The sequence below is a fragment of the Aptenodytes forsteri genome, unplaced genomic scaffold (genome assembly GCF_000699145.1).
Source record: "Aptenodytes forsteri isolate BGI_AS27 unplaced genomic scaffold, ASM69914v1 Scaffold278, whole genome shotgun sequence".
Classification (NCBI taxonomy): Eukaryota; Metazoa; Chordata; class Aves; order Sphenisciformes; family Spheniscidae; genus Aptenodytes; species Aptenodytes forsteri.
In genome coordinates, this window is record NW_008795907.1 from 2,473,649 (window position 1) to 2,489,026 (window position 15,378).

Sequence of the window (15,378 nt, forward strand, 5' to 3'; positions counted from 1 at the left end):
AGTATGCATATGGAATTGTGGCTTCTTTTCCCTTTTAAAGAGCTGTGCTTAGAAATAAAAAAGAAGAGCGATGTTCCCCATCTCTTCCTGATGAAGCATTTTACAGCACTGTAGGTGTACACATTATGCATGGAATTGTGTGGCTTCTTTTCCCTTTTAAAGAGCTGTGCTTAGAAATAAATGAAGTGTCTCAGATGTAGGGAGATAGAACTAATTTCTGAGTTGTATCATGAATGAGTTTGTGTGGCTTCCCAAATGAGAAGAAGAGCGATGTTCCCCATCTCTTCCTGATGAAGCATTTTACAGCACTGTAGGTGTACACATTATGCATGGAATTGTGTGGCTTCTTTTCCCTTTTAAAGAGCTGTGCTTAGAAATAAATGAAGTGTCTCAGATGTAGGGAGATAGAACTAATTTCTGAGTTGTATCATGAATGAGTTTGTGTGGCTTCCCAAATGAGAGAAATTAATCTGAGGACAGTGGAAACTAGAGTGGCTAAAGTTACAAGGAAGGCACTATTGGGACCAGCAAAAGGAGAATTTGCCTGCAGCTTCCCATCATTGAGTCTTTCCCAATTGACTGAAAGCTAAAGCAGCAGCTCCATTAGTGTTTTATAGAGCTCCCAAATCAATGTGAAATTCCATATGTTTTGCTGACACGCCAGCACAAATGTGTTTGGGAATATTTATGCACCTATATAGAGTGTATGTAAGTATACAGAGAGATAAGGGCCCCTCCTCTCCAACCAGATTTGCATGAAGTCAAACAAAATTATGTGGTATTTGGCAGGGAATGTAGGAGGATTCACAGAGCTATGCCACTGAATTTGTCAGTTAAAATATTTCATTCTGTTATTGGAAATCATTATTCTCACTCTCTAGAAATCTCCTTGTGTTTTGAGTGGTTTGTGAAGCAAATGGAACTGCACCAGTAAAGCCATTCAGAATATAAAGTCTCATGGCAAAAATGTAACATAGGTTGAGAATTAAACATTGGTATTGAGTTCCTTACTGGGTTAATCACTCTTCTGCCAGTCACTGTATTTCCTCTTTCCAAACTCTCTTAACACACGTTTTTGTTATCACCTTCCTTCAATAATCAAAGGTGGAGAACACATTCTGTTTCAGTTGAGGGGAACTCATGACTTCCAGTATGTAGGAGTACCTTTTGGTGACCACAGAAAGGGAAATTCCCTTTGTTTCACTCTCCCAATAGTGCCTGCCTTATAACTTTAGCCATTCTGATTTCCACTCTCTGCTAAAAGTGTACACTTTTGTGCATATTTTTGTCTTTGCTTTAAATAAATACTGCCTTAGGATCAGGGAGATACATAAAAACAGCAAGGACGGATAGTGAAATTTAGCTCAAACTCAGAAAAGAGCTGTGTACTTTTACCTGCTACAGGGAGACACAAGATGAAAACACAAACTTTTTGCTTTAAAGAAAGGTCCTCAGTGTTCCAAACCTACTAGTTGTTACAGGGATGCCTACTCAGATGTTTCCCCAAATCTTATGTGTCAGCCCCCATATGACTTCAAAAGACAGATTCAGTTCCTAAAACACTTCTGAGGTGGCATTTCCATAAACAATACATGGATCTATAGGGCTGTGCTGCTTCTTGGAGGGGGCTGGATACATAAGCAGAACATATGTCCTTCATCACCGGCAGCAACCCAGACCAAGCTGATTGCTCATAAGCATTCAACATCTCACTGTGATCATAACACAAGAAATCTGGACACCAGGGCTTGGGATGTTCAACATACCTGCCCAACAGCAGTTTGAACTGGGGTAGCTGGTGCTCTGTTTTTCTTAAATTCAGGCCCCCAGTTCAGAACCACAGTGCAGTGGGAGCTGTGATCATTTCCACGCCCATCTGAAGCAGGCTGGTGTTCTGGCTGAGATAAGAGTGCAGCAGGGTTTAGATCAGAACAGAGCATGGTAATGACTAGTATCGCCACTTCAGACCACACAACCTTCATTAATTTAATCATTACTGCAAGCAGCATCAGTACATCTAAAAATAAGTGACTTGAACCAGGAGAAAGTTTCCAAATTCTGTTTCTATTTCTTTTTAATAAAGCTCAAGCTTGCTAACAATATGCTGCAGCACAATGGAAAATTCTCATTTATAAAATAATGTAAAATCTATCTGGTGTGTGGGAAGAAGATAAGGGCTGTTTATCAACAGGAATAAAATGATTGAAATTGGAAATAAGATGCTGGATATCCTTCATTTGCAGACTGCACAGCTGCAATTAGCAACACAAAGGAAGTATTCACCATTTCAAAAATCTTAGTGCACTGATGCATCTTGCTAAAACTATCTGCAATGAAACGTTCTGCCTCAGAAGACAATTAATTTTAAACACAGAAAATTTAAAATTCATCTAAAGTATTTGTATTCTAAATAATATGCCTCTATTTAAATGATGTATATATTCTTGGATACTTGACACAAGTATATATGCCTATACTTCCCTGTGATAAGACTTCAGTCATTTTTATTTTCTATTAAATATCTATATAATTGACACCAAAATTTTTTTATCTCATTTCATTCAGCTTGCATGGTCATTTGTAGATCTAGACACAAATACCATCTAAAGTGAGAGTACAAAATAAAGCTTTTTTCCTTAATGTGCAAATTTAAAAACTCTTTCTATAATTTATTTTATAATTCCCTTTCTACCACATTGTACTTGCATTTAATATCACTTCAGCTGAAGTACAATGTAAATTTCTCACCAAAAGACTCCATCTTCAGGAGAAATGTCTGTTTCCAGTCTTTGTATCTCCTATTTAGCATTTTTCAAATTAAATCTCTCCTAGATTAATCCAGTATATTGCTTAGTAGTTATTGAAATTTATGAACATGTTTAAGCTTTTTCATACTGCTGTTAACCATTACGATTGCCTCCTTTAAATCTTTCATTTTATAGCTATACCAAAAGACTCCATCTTCAGGAGAAATGTCTGTTTCCAGTCTTTGTATCTCCTATTTAGCATTTTTCAAATTAAATCTCTCCTAGATTAATCCAGTATATTGCTTAGTAGTTATTGAAATTTATGAACATGTTTAAGCTTTTTCATACTGCTGTTAACCATTACGATTGCCTCCTTTAAATCTTTCATTTTATAGCTATCACTTCAGCAGACTGTGTTGGTGACAGTCATGAATGTCTCAGATTGCAACCGTGCCCGTACTTAACATCTCAGGGTAGAGTTATGCTTCCAAAGCCATTCCTTGGTTGTCTGCTTTAACCTGCTGCTCCATTGAATCCCCAAATGTTCTGTCATCAAACTGGCAGAAAGCTCGTGTTTTGGGGAATTACCATCACTGTCTGCGGGTCAGATTGTCACCTCTGCTTCCACTGTACAGAAAACCCAGCAGCAGTTGTTCTCAACTCCAAATCCCATCAACCACCACTGATACAATGGTACCAGATCAGAGTCCAGGGAGAGGCATTTTCTTTGCATGAGGAATGACACCGGGGGAGAGGTGCAGAGGAGCAGAGTGAGTGTAACTGTGAAGCAGAAAGCTTCAGTAAACAGACATCATCATCTTTCCCTAAGGGATATGTAGGTAGGCTTGGCTACTGACTCAAACCAGCTAGCATCAGTGGTCCAACCCAGCTCACAAAGCTTTTTTATTCTTTCCCCTGTTACAGTATCCTCTCTCTTTCCTTGATGATTTCCTAATGCATAGAGTGAAACAGTGAGATCAAGGGTGGTGAACTTTGGGGCAAGTCTGTCTACAAGTACACCTTGTATCACCAACCACAGTAATAAGCACTATAAAAGCTCTATCAGCAGTCTGAGTGACAAGGAGCACCAAAGCTCCCTCCTGGGGTCCTGCTCCCACCAGCCAGCTGGCCTGTCCCCAGATGCCTCTGAGGTAGCTGCTTCACTAGCTCTGCTACAGCAGCGGCCGGTGTCCCACACAGGCGGGAGAGGAGCTGAGTGGCTTTGTGGCCACACCACTTGGTGCAAAGCGCATGCCAGGCTAATGGGCAGGAGCACACTACCCCTCATGAATAATGTATTTTATTAATACATACACTAATAATAACACACACCTAGCCCAAAGCCATGCATATAAGACTAGGGTCAGCTTACTACAGCATATGACAGCAGCATTGGATCCAACCTCAAACAGCTTTAGAGGCTGAGCCTCTTCACAATAAAGATGTGCTTACCCCTGATTTTCTTCTGCCTAAGATTTAGAGATTGGTATTTCTTGTTGAAAATGAGAAATTCTCATTAGTAGGGTTCATAGCACCAGTGTTTTTCAACCTACAGTCTAAAAATCCCAAAGGACTGCAAAAGGTATGTGGGGAAAGTGAGGTCTGCCATCGGGATACTTACATTCACTTCCCAGACACCTGCGTTACTTTCCTGGCAAACTTTTGATTTCTTTACACACACCCCTCCCCATACACAACACATGCATGTGCACACACAGAGGCAGATATTGTGGAAAAAATCAGAGAGGACTTGCGTGCTAGGTGAAAATGTCTCCATTTCTTTCACGATTAAGTTTTTTTTGCAGCTGGAGCAAGTTTCCTCAAACACCAACAGAAAAGAGAAACTGAGCTGAAAATAATTCTGTGATCAAGCATGCAAGCAAGCTTGCCCAAATATCAGGGCTAGAAGAGGAAGGCTGACCTTTCCAAAACACACAAAATTCTAATTCTATTCTCAGTCATGCAACCAAATCCAGAGCTGATGAAGACACAAATTGTACAATGAACATAAATTCTTCCTTTCCTCCTCCCCACCTCCCCCGATCTTTTAAACTATATGTCCTCAGGGCAGGGACCACCTCAGCACACAAATGTATTCTTGTAGCTAATCCTGCAGTGCAACCCCCTAGTCAGTATCTCTCCATCTTTAAAATACAGGCACTCACAGCTCCCGGCAAGAAAAAACAGAAGTTCTGTGCAAAAATTATAAAGAATTTGGTAGTGATTATTAGTAAATTTTATTTTTTCTAAATACTAAGGACATTTTACACTAGGGATATACCACGTTAATTCATCCCCAGCTAAACCAGGTGATGCTGCAGTCTGTGGCTGACAGTGCCATATCTTTAGGAGCTGTGCTTCAAAGCACTTAAAAACCCTTTTGTATTTGTACACACCTGTATGGAGATGCATACTGTACTCTCCTACAGTTAAAGATTCATTTAAATTCTGAGATGATGCATCTAAACTGGTAATCACACACCTCAGCAGTAACCAACCAGACAAAGAACTCATTACCGTGTCATCTGTTTGCTTACAGCATAAATAACTGGAAGTCAAACAGGTGGAGGTAAAGCAAAGCTTACTAGGGAGAGGATAATAGCGTTTTCAGATGCAGCCTCTGCCTTCTGCTAAGCCTTTAGCCATTGACCCGCTGTTGTGCCAGTGGTTCTGCCCTCTGCATTAGCATACCAGCACACTGGCCGGTGCGGTACAAGTTCTCTGGCTCTCCGGAGCCCAGTAGTGGAGTTGAGTAGGTCTGCTTTTACAGACGGCAAGATCAGTTGCACCTCATTGCAGCTTTAAGCAGACATGACTTAAATACAGCTTGAATCATACAGAGAAAAGCGAGAACCTCAGAACTTGAATAAACAGTTCAGTGCCCAAGAGGGCTACTTATTTGCAGGGTAACATGAAAGTCACGCTAGAAATGCCAACAACTCTGAACACACTGCTTTTAGGCATGATTCATACATTTTTCCCAGCTTCACTTCCAGGTATCTTACTAGCCCTTATTTTACTGCTTTATTTTTCCTGGTTATAAACAGCGGTAAATCAGAAATAAAAGAAAAATTAAGTCTCAAATTTGTTTTTTAAAAGGTAAATTAAATACTAACATGACTATTTGTCACATTGTCAGTGATATTAAAACTGTACCATTTTTCACAAGAACATTCTCCATTTTTTCATGTTATGCCACAGATACCTGTGGCATAAATATTTGGTAAGTCCTGATGCTTAATTAAAACAATTTTTAATAAGCAAAATTTTGTCCAGATTTCTTGCTAGGGTGAGTATAATTTGCTCCAGCTCATTTAACCACAGTTCAGTGGAAAGCCGGAGCAAAGACCCTGCAGTGAAAAGATGCAGTACAGCTGCTCTGTTCTGCCTGGACTCAGAGTGATGCTCATTCAGTTGCTCTTTAAAGGCATGAAGATTCAGGGAAAATGAACTGGCATAAACATTTGCTGAATTAGAAGGTACTAACATCTTTAACAGTTTATTTTTTTTCTAGGTGTGGCCATTTTCTGAGTGGCCATTCCACAAAAGTAAATAATTTAGGGGTTTAATACAAGAACCATTTTGAGGTTTTACTGCGCAGCCACCTTATCCTCTATGCCCAGAGGATCACACATGTATGTAATTACTGGCTTGCATGCACCAGACACAACATTTGTTTCATGTGAGCTACACTAAGATTTCCTAACTCACCAACTTGCCCACTCAGGAAAACATTCTTTACAGTTCTGTGCAACTTGGCCTCAGACATTACCTTCATCACAAGGTGGTGACTCATCATCAACACCCAGAGTATCCCAGGAGATGATGCAGCCCCCACAAATCTTTGTGTGCTATGGCTATAGTTAGATACGTGCTAATTCTCATAGTCAAATTCTGTCACAAAGGTAATCAAACTGACTGGAGAAAGTCTAGGAGGAAAGAAAAGGAGGCTGAGGGGCGACCTCATTGTTCTCTCCAGCTCCCAGAGGAGGGGAAGTGAAGAGGGAGGTCCTGATTTCTTCTCCCTGGGATCCAGTAATAGGACGTGTGGGAATGGTTCAAAGCTGCACCCGGGGAGATTCAGACCTGACATGAGGAAGCATTTCTTTATTGAGAGGGTGGTCAGACACTGGAACAGGCTTCCTAGAGAGGTGGTTGATGCCCCAAGCCTGCCAGTGTTTAAGAAGCATTTGAACAATGCCCCTAATAACATGCTTTAACTTTTGGTCAGCCCTGAAGTGGTCAGGCAGTTGGACTAGGTGATCTTTGTCACTCCCTTCCAAATGAAATTGTATTCTATTTTAAAAAAAACAAGGCAACAAACCCAATGGCACCAAAACAAGATAACCAGTGAGCTAACGCTGAGATCAGGGTTGCTTGCTTCATAGCTACTGTAACGGGAAATCAGAAAGGCAGGAGGATCTGCATATCCTTCACATTGCAACTTTGAGTTCATTGGAAGTTAAGTTCTAAGAACAAGCAGGGAACTCTCAGGCATAATAAGTATAGTTAGAAGCTGCACTTTCTTGAGGAATCTTTACTGATCATTCGGTTCTGAGATGTCCTAAAAATAAAAAAAAAAAGGTCAGCTAGAGTAGACAGGTGACATGCTACTTTCTTGAAAGTGAACACCACGCTTCAACTTTCAGCAACAATCACAATGAAAGAACATATTATTAATACAACTTCCTAACATAATACTAATACTATATCAAGTATAGGATAGGTTAAAACAGTATTAATTGAAAAGTGCAGATCACTTAATTTTGAGAAGTCATCCATCTGGGGCTGTTTCCCATGGAATCTGAAGGCTGATAAATGCCATCATTTTGGAAAAAAATTGCCTCCTGGTAACCAGTCAAAAAGTTTCCTAAGTTGTAATTTATTACTGAAGACTGTTAAATACAAGTATACAGACAAGCACCTGGGGCCCAAATCTACTTTAAATACATGTTTAAATTGAAGTTTTGCTTAAATAAATTGGTATATCAATGACTAAGGGCAGAATACACTTATTAGAATAGTCACATTTCTGAATATGAAACCTCTTGTAGAAAACCTCTAACCTACTTGTTTGTCAATTAGTCAGGAGCTATAATCAACATTTGTAATTCCACTTCAGAAAAACGTATGTTTTGCAAGACCCTGGCCACCTCCATTTCCTAGTCATCAAGTTCACGTACCCAGCACGAGATCACTGATTGCAAGGTATGGTCTTCCATGATTTTGACAGAAAATTTCTTTTTCTTGGCAACCATGGACCACAAAGTAGTTCCACTGTTTATGGGTTCTCAGCACCATTACTGCAATCAGATTAACATCCTTCTGTATTGAACGACACAGGATATTCACTGCTTTCAGATCCTTAAACAGAATTACAATCCCTACACACAGATAGAGCTAAGGTTCTGATTCAGTCAGGTGCTGCAGCGTGCTCCTAACTCTGACATGGGGGTTTTAGCAGCTTCTGAGTGCTTCAGTTGGCACTAACAGATCTCCTGAATCACAGCGTTTGACACTTGTGTGACAGAAGGAGGATAATTGTAGGAATGACAGACATATGCAATCATAGAGCTGTGAGGGTTATTAGAAACCAAATGTCTCTTAGGGACATAAGTAACAGGCTTAACTCTTCAGTAATCCCATGGCCATCTTCCTGACCACGTTCACTTGTCCAAACTAGCACCTTGTGAAATAGATTCAAGCTGACCAAACAGACATGTCTTACTTATTAAAGGACACTGTTGAGTCATCAGCCATGCAATGAATTAAGTGACTGCAGGAGAATTCTCATATTATAAACAATGAAAATGGATTTTTATTAATAATACTGATAGTAGCACAAAAATCTATTGAGTCTTTCCTGTTTAAAATAGTTTGCTTACTCAACATCAGGAAAGGAAAGAGACCTACTTCACTGTGTCAATCAGAAACCATAATTTATTACACGCCTGTTTGATTTTCCAAGTTAGTACAATTACATGCTGTTGCTTCCAAATACAATTTAAGTAAAGGCAGGTATCAAAAAATACCCACACATTCTGATTCATTGGTATGCCATGCAGCCAAAGACTTGTAGAAGCTGTTAATGATACATGAATTATGTATGCTACAGCTCAATATAACATTTGGTGTGATTTAAACAGCATGAACTTTTAGTGAAAGTCATTTTGATTCTGTGATGTATTACACGTCGAAAACCCTTAGCAGGAGGTGGGAATTGAATGATGTTCTCTGAAAGCTTTTATTTGTTAAGCATACACAATGCAGCTGCAACTAGATCCTAAATAATAGCAAGGAGTGAAATGAAAGATCCGATATAAAATTAGGTTGCTGCACAACTTGATTCTGAGTGTGTCAGTGAGGGAATGGGAAATAGCAGAGGGGAAGAAAACAGACAGGAATCAGCCATTCCCTGTTCTTCTGCAGCAGCTGAACTTCAAGCTACCGTAGTAATATTTCTCATTTTAAACATCACTGTTCAACTGATCATTTCACTCTGCAACACCAAACAGTTGGCTCTCAGTCCTGTGATTAGGCTGCCATTTCAATAACGAAGCTATGAATCACTAGCAGAAAGAGCCATCCAGTTGCTTACAAAGGGTGAAAAGGAATTTGCCTGAGTACGTAACTCATTTTTAAAAAGTTAAATGCAAGAAGAGGAAGAAAGATTAAAACACAGGTGGATAATGTGATACTTATTTTTATTTTCTCTTTAAGATGCCCAAATTGTTTGGAAAGAATTTAGATACATCTGAACATGACAGCACCAATTTTTGGTGCCCAAGGAGAGCCTTAAGCAATGACCCATTTCCTACTTCATACATATCTACAGCAATCCTTCAGAGGAAAGTATTATTAAGATTTGCAAAATTTGTCCATGGACAAAGATGCTTCTTTACTAGCTCTGTTATTGCAAAATGTGAGTTTATTACTGTGGTATTATAAAGAAGCCTTTTCAGTGCACAGCCAAAATTAGGGACCCATTTTATTAAACACAAAATGTTTGTAAGTACAGGAATTTCTCTCTTTACTGTAATATTTTGGGGTTTTTTTTCAAGAGCATTTAGCACTGACCTATCTCCTCTATCACTTATTAAAGAGAAACCTGCCATTGACATGGTAGTAGGTACAGGAATAGCCCAACAAACCATACTTCTGAAAACCTTATCTTGAAACCAGCAGGCACTGACAGAAAACAAGTATTGCCCCTGTTTTATGGATGGAAATAGAGGTGGTCTCCCTCAACATCATTTTAAAAACTTGCAATTTAGCAGAGAAAATAACCGAGATCTCTAACACACCAGTCCAATGGCTTTGACAAATAAGCTACTCCACCGTACAAAAGCTTAAATTTACTAATAAAATAAGATCATGATATGGAGGTTTTTTGACTGAATTAATCCCTTCTCCTGAAGTTTGAGACAGAAACATAAATGTTGTGATATTCTTGCCAGATGTTTATAAACTGCCACAAAGCATGATGCTGAAGACTATCAGTTATCTTTTCACACCAGCCCCTAACAAGGGCAGCCTCTTTTAATCCTGAAGACAAGCTAGCCAGAGAACTACTGAAGTTTTTGTGTGACGGATAACATTGCTTCAGCATAACCTACTGGGAGCTGGCCACTGAATACAGTCTGACATAAATAACACCTACAATTATCTGTCTACTAGAAATATGGTTATAGTCCCAAAAGACAGAAGGGCACAGAACCTTTACTCAATAAAATGAAATGAAAAAACAATTCAAGTCTAAGCTCCCCAGGCCCAGAAATGTTTGAGATACTCTCTGGAAAGGACAGTTCTCTAATGCTTTAGATACACACTTCAGAAAATCTTCCAAGATTTTTGTGAGACACAGCATCCACTAAAGGATTAAAATGTGCATACGGTTACTTCCTCTACACACAGAAAGAATTTCTAATTATAGGGAAGGCTTATAAAAGCAAATCACTGTGAGTACAAGTAGATGTCAAAAACAGAGTAGTTGCTCGTACTGTTCAAAGAAAATAGAAATTCACTTAAGTGTGCTTATTCTTACAACACCCGGTAAAAGTTTCGGGTTTTGTTTGGTACTAATGCTTGGGGAATATTTGCAAAAAGTGGTATTTTCAGCAAAGGCATGATGACACTTGGTCTAGAGGCAGATCATCAACAAAATTATTTCCTATAGTAGAGGTTCTGCTTTGTCACAATATCATTATCACAAAACATGGTTTATCTGATACAAAGCTCATACTTCTCTTACATGCTTACAGAATGCAAGAAAAACAACTCATTTCAGAAGAACTTTCAAGATTTCAAAAATATTCTTGTTCTGTATCCCCTGTGACATTGTTTAGGGACTCGGAGTTTAGGAAGCTCCTTCTGTTTCAATGATGAGTCACATTTTAAAGAGAACTCATTCAAAGAAAATAAAAATGGACATTGCTGATATTTTTGTCCTCTTTAGAAGAAAAACAATTGAACAGTAATCCTCAATTGCAGTAGATCATTACAGACTAGTAAACTCTACCTTCTACCCTGAAAGAATATGCTATTTAGGCTCTTGGCTTGTTAAATTAATACATTTTATTCTGACCATGGAGAAATATGAAGTAATAAAAAATTCAGAGAACACAAAGATGATAGCAATACAATTGATTAGCAATAGCATTACACCGTTTTCCAGAGTGATTCATGCAGTAGATGCAATGTACACATTTATAACTTGCAGTCTTCTTATATTACAACTGGATCTTGTTCACACTGGCCAAAATTTTTTAAAAATCCACCCAAGTTTATATTCAGAAACCTGAACTTAGACAGATATATGTCTCTAGATATATGTAATGACTTTAAGTTATTCAGGATAGCCCATTAAAATTAGCATGTTGAGTTAGAGTCTCATTATCCTGAAAAACATTGGCTCTATATTTAATTTTACAGATCCTGTTGTTTACCATTGTTCTCTTCTATCAAAACTAAAACAAGATGGCAAATGCAACTATAAAAATTGTTCTTTTGTTTTACCTACTAATTAATATAATCTTTGATTTGAAAAATGCGGAATTCTGTGTTTGGGAACTCAAAGGAAAAAGAAAACTGGATGTAGATCATCCTGGGACCTAAGAACTGAGATACAACAATACACACACATAGACTGAGATTAGGCTGTTAGAGGGGGAAATGTTGTAGAAATACAGCACATCTTACAGGCAAAATGCTAGATAGTACGTGGGTCAAGCAGACCTCACTTCAACTGACAGAGAAAAGGTGTCTTTACACAAAACAGTGTCTATTTATGTGCATTACTTTACCCTCTCTCTTTACTATGATCCTGCAGTAAATTAAATACTTGATTTTTTGAAAGGTGTCCTAATACACAAAGCATTCTTTCAGTGTTTGCAGTCTTTCAGGAAAGACAGTGGAGCAGAGGGCAAACATAGCTGGTCAGGGCAAGAGAAGACAGCGGTAAGACATGGTGGTCCATCCAGTTTCTACAAGATGCAAATTCCAAACCTGTACTCAGGAAAGCAAAAGTCCAGCATTGTTACCCTAAAAACAGGATGAAAATGTTCTTCACCCTTGAATTGCATTGCTTGATGTACAAATTCCTGTGAATATAGTTGCCAATACCAGGGGCATGCTTCAAACTAGTTGGCTGAATGTTATCACCACAGAATTCATCCAGACAGCTCCAGTGCCAGCATTATGATTCACTCAATTTTCAAGTTATTTCTGCCCAGTATGCCAGTTAGACTGAATTAGAAATTACTTTTGTTGCAGTGTTGGTGCTGTTAGTTCCCTACAGACTAGGATGGTGTTTGTCAAGGTATCCAACACACAGAAAAACTCCCAAGAGAGATGAATAATATTGAGTATGGCAGCATTTCCCACTGGACCACATAAAAGGATGGATTTCTTCTTTGTTTTGCTAAGTCATTGTGTTCTAAAATAAACATGCTCAGTAACACGACTTGAGATGCAGTAGAGGAAGGTGCCAAAATTGTTAAAAATACATACATCTTATCTGCAGCAACATACAAATATAACTGCTGCCATGTTATGTTGTTAACACGACAGCAGTCACAACTAGGTAAAAAAAAGATAAAGTTATTTTATTGAATTTTTCTTCTAATAAGAACTTTTTTGCCAAACCACTTCAGAAAAAGAAAAGAAAAAGAAAAGGAATGACATTTCCACTTTTTTTTAAAAAACTAAAAATTGGACTTTTGACATGTTTCCTCCTGCATTTTCTCCTTCTTTGTCTCAGTGCAATAAAAATTCTGCAGAAATTGTTTCTTTCACATCCTCTCTCCCGTTCTCCTCCTTCTGCCTCACCTTTTCCATTTTCAAAGCTTTGCCAACTTCAATAAGTTAGTGGCAGAAGGTGGCATTTCATTTTTCTTTTGTCCCTAACTTTTCCAAAGCTGGAGAAGTTTTGCAAAGTACATAGGAGAACAGGGAGAACAGCTTGTCTAAATCCTTTTTTTTCGTGCTTTGAAATTCTCTGTTTGTTTCTTACTTACCTAAAACTGAAGTTGAAAAAACCTGTTAATTCAGAAACATGTGTTGAGCTTTGGGTGGAGGAGAAACACGATGAAACCAGCAGCAGTACTTTTACTAGAGTACAAAACCAGGAAGAAACCTCATCCAGAGAAGATCATGAAAAAGTATTTCTTTTTCCTCTCATCCTGTAACCAGAGGTGCAAATGAATATCAACAGTGTTGTTTCAGAGGGATTCTTGATGCATTGACAACAACCTGGAAGAGTTACTAAATGTGAGAAAAGTACTGAAATTAGGCAAGATATAAGTTTTTGGAAGACAGCCAAAGGTATTCCTTCCACTGTTTCCTCTACAGTCAGTGGGGAAAGACAAGTTTTTTCTAAGGGTGATTTCAACCCCTCCAAACATCTGTTTATCTGTTTTAGGAGAGGGTAAATCAGCTTTTAAACAAGACCCTCTCCTTGCTGGTAACTAAGGCTAAAAACCTAAGTTTAGATTGCTAAATTTACACAGCGTAAATCCTATCCTGAGTGACAAAATGACGAGAATGCAATATGGCAGCTATCTTCCTGCCACTGACAGCTTGAGTATTGCCCCTGGAAAAAAAAAGCAAAGTGAATTGAGTTTGCCTACAGCCCTGTTCTGCATTTCACTACTGGCTGTTAATGGAAGGACAGTGCTTTCAAGTAGTAGTTCCACACTGGGAGATCATCTCAATGTAAAGGATGCGGGAAGTTTTTCTTCCTAGGCTTCAGAAAAAATGACCTCCAAAAAAAGAAATATATTGGATATATTGGAAATATAAAGACAGCTGAAAAAGACTATAAGGAGAAAAAGTTTGCTTTTCCTTTTCCCCTCTTAACACTCTTTCCATGTTCTCCTTCCCAACTTTGTCCTTACAGAAGGACAGAAAATGAAATAAACCCTGTAAGCCTTTAAATACATCTGATTTTTTTAATTTTTGAAAAAGAAGAGTTATCAGAATCAAATCGAATGATTTTCAACACTGTGGAAAAAATCTTACTCTTTCTGTCACTCTGTTCTTGTCCAAAGCTTGGGCGCAACATGCATCCCACACCCTGGGGGCGTTATAAGCTGGCAGCAGCGGCAGTTCACCAGCCTGGGAGCAACAAGAAAATACACTCAAAACAGGCATCCACTTACAAGCACTTGTACAGTCCAGGTGACTGGAACCACCCTTAAAACGTTGACCCAAAGCTGCCAAACAGAACAGCAGGTCACAGGAAAAAATGCAAAGATTGAAAGCTGGAGAAGCAAAGCTAACAAGTCTACAGTTGAAAACTGCTCACATGCTGTGCCTGGGGCTGAATAATATGGAGAAAAAAGGCTGCAAAGTGCCTGGAAATCAAGGGGGAAAAAAAGCAGCTCCTCATCCAATGCTAATATAATATGTCTTCTGCAAAGACATCTCAAAGCTTCTTACACAAACTGCTCTCATGAAAAAAAAAAACCAAGCTCAAAAAACCACACGCTGTAATGCTGCAGTAAATCTGATGAAACTTAAAAACACTGCACCAAATAAAGATAAGAATATCAATAAACGGAGTAATGAGGGGGAGGGCAGAGGAACACAACCAGCTGTCTCACTTGACACAGACTGGCCTCAAATGCCAGGGCAGGCTGAGCACCTGAGCTCAGTTACTGCTGTGTTACTGCAGCCGATGCACACACGCTGTGTCAGTGCAGTCACAGCTCGCCCGGGACCCCAGTGCAGAGCTGGCCTGTGGGTAATTAGCCTCAATGGCAAAGCTTACACACAGTTGGGTCACACCCTTTTATGTTATTGAGTGCTATAGAGTTCACAGTGACCTCATGCTGAACCTTCCCTTGCGGCTTCAAGAGAATATCGCTTCCTACAGTATTTTAAGCTCTCCTCTAATAACCCATCTGGAAAATCCCAACCTTTTCCCACCCCCTTTCTTGGTATTTACATGGAAGGGCAGGCAACATTATGGGAAAACTAAACACACACCAGAGTATGATGCTGTGGGAAAGCATTGGGATTCTTCCATATAATGTCAAGGAATTTGATATGCTGCAGATGCTCTCAGAAACAAAGTTATGTATACCGAAACAGTACAAAGAACTCCCACCAGGTACCTACAGCTAGATGCAGA